This window comes from Piliocolobus tephrosceles, chromosome 7, assembly GCF_002776525.5.
Source record: "Piliocolobus tephrosceles isolate RC106 chromosome 7, ASM277652v3, whole genome shotgun sequence".
NCBI classification, from domain to species: domain Eukaryota; kingdom Metazoa; phylum Chordata; class Mammalia; order Primates; family Cercopithecidae; genus Piliocolobus; species Piliocolobus tephrosceles.
Window position 1 is genome coordinate 54,035,093 of NC_045440.1, and position 2,475 is coordinate 54,037,567.

Below are 2,475 nucleotides of genomic sequence, written 5' to 3' on the forward strand. Positions count from 1 at the left end.
GCAGGTTTTTTCCACATAGCAAAAATCACTATCAGAGGTCTAGTTGGCAAGGAGAATAGACAGTCACCTGTTTTCTTTGCTTTTCCACCTGGTTGCGGGGGCGGGGGGAGGGGTGGGGAGGGTGGGCTTCCTCACAAAGCAAATGAACTGGTTGCAGACCAGCTATTTTAACTCTTTCCTCCCTAGCTCCATTTAAAAATATTAAAAAACAGCTACACTAGAGCCTGTAGTTCAGTCTGTGTCTTATATGCACTTTTACAGCATAGCTCATAACAATGTCTCCTCCGCTAGTGTCGTTCCAAGGCTATATTGCTGCCAAATTATTTGGCTTCCAATATATTGGCTTCCTTGACCTACTCAAACTCAAATGAGTCATATATTATTGAAAGTGGTTGCCACTTTAACTGTCTCCAAATAGTTGAACAATTTTTATTTTAACTTTTCTAGTAATTTCAAGTATAACATAAATACACAGATAAAACAATTTTAAAAATATATCTAGGTAGATGGATAAATAGTGTAACCAAGTACCTTCAATTTTCTAAATTGGTTTAATTTTTTTTATTATTTTCTCTTCTTTTCTTCTTTCCCCCTTACCTCTACTCCCTTCTTCTCACTTAGTCCTTTAGAAATGCAAATGCCACCTTTCACCTCCCCTGGCCAGACATTCCCTACAGGGCAAGTTCATCTATGTGCTCCAAGATCTCTCCCTGACAGTGGATTTGCAGACCAAAGCATGCCCCAGGGAACCCTCACCTCCAGGGGGTCACCTCAGGAGAGCATGTCAAAAGCATGCCCACTTGGTCATTTTTACAACTTATTTCTGCCCAGGAAGGTACCAACTCAACTGCCCAGTATATAACTGCCCAGTAGCAGGGGGACGCCTACTCCCCTACCTTATAAAAGTGCCCTCTTTCTGCTCCCAAAGTGAAGCAGCACATTTAAATACAGGGTGCTTTGTGCCCTTCCCCAAGATAGCTTCTGAATAAATTCACGTTTTTTGTTTTTGTTTTTTGTTTTTTTGTATCAGACCTCACTCTCCGTAACTGGACTCTGCATTCAGCAAGCAACTAACCTGCTTTTTGGTTACAATAGACCTTTTAGAATAGGTTATGTCGTACTAAAATTTGTGCTGCTGTTGCAATATATTGCAGTTACTTGCTTAATTGCTTGTCATTTGTAGACTGTAAGATCAAAAATGTATTTGGCCACTTAAGACACTAATAAATCCACTAGTAAAGCACTAAGAAAAGAGGAGTGGGGGTGTCTGTTTTGTTTACCACTGTTTATTCAGAATCTAGCATAGTTCCTGACAAAAATATATGAATATACTGAATATTCTCTCAAACACAAGTTATTGAAAAAAAAGTAACTGTCCTGTCTGTTTGTTCATTTGTTTTATGTTATCACCAGTTACTCACAAACATGGGGACCATCAGCAGGAATGTGAGGAATGTCTAGTGCTCCCAAATAATCATAAAGAAGATATTATAAGGCCTAAAACTTGCTATATATTGAGTTTTCTCCCCAGATATATTAAAATTTTCTTTAGAGAATAAGTTTCTAATTATATTCCATATTCAGAATTTATATACCCAAATACACAACAACCAGTGCAAAGAAAATATACTGATTCAGATGAAAAACTGTTTGCTCTTTTATTTCCTTAGACTTTTTCTAACTTATTTTTATCCTTATTTCATTAAGCAACCAAAGATTCCACTAAAAGTGGAAGTGGAGGCCCTACCACACTTGCACTCCAATCCCTTATGAAATTCACTTACCAATTAAAGAGAAACAGGAATAAGAAATTTGCTTTGTTTTCAAAAGAGACTAGGACTTAGTAGTGTGTTCTTCCCAATTAGCAAAATGAGTCCCTTTTTACTTCCCAAGCCTAAGTTTTGCTTCTACTTCCACAAATCTTTCTTTTGTCGAGATACTGGGTTTTAAGTTGTTCTTTGTTGTAAAATACCATGTGGTTTAGGACACAGAAACAGATCATTCTTGGCAGTGATGTGGTTGTATTGTACTGGGAGCAGGGCAGGGGCTGCTTGTGCTTCCAGGTGGAGTTGCTATTTCATTATGCTTTTATTGATGGAACAGTTTGATTTTGAATTTTGCATGTTTCTGTAGTGAAAAAAGTGGATTTTCATTGTGAGGGCAGTAGGTCACATTGATCCTGGGGTCCTCGCCGCATTACTGTGGAAACAGGTGAATTATCCTAAGCAATTCACAGGTCTGGGAATTAAAGACCACAGTTTAGATCCCCACAATTCCTAGGTCTGGAAACTAAAGATGACAGCTTAGATCCCCACATATTTTGTTTCTATCCACTAATCACCCACAACATTGTCATGGACGGAAAGTTAGAGTAACCCTTATAGTTTTGAGAAACAGTTTCCATTGTTCTTGTTGAAGTACAGCATCACTGAAGTGATTACAGAATAAATAATTTACCACAATAATTGACTGTCG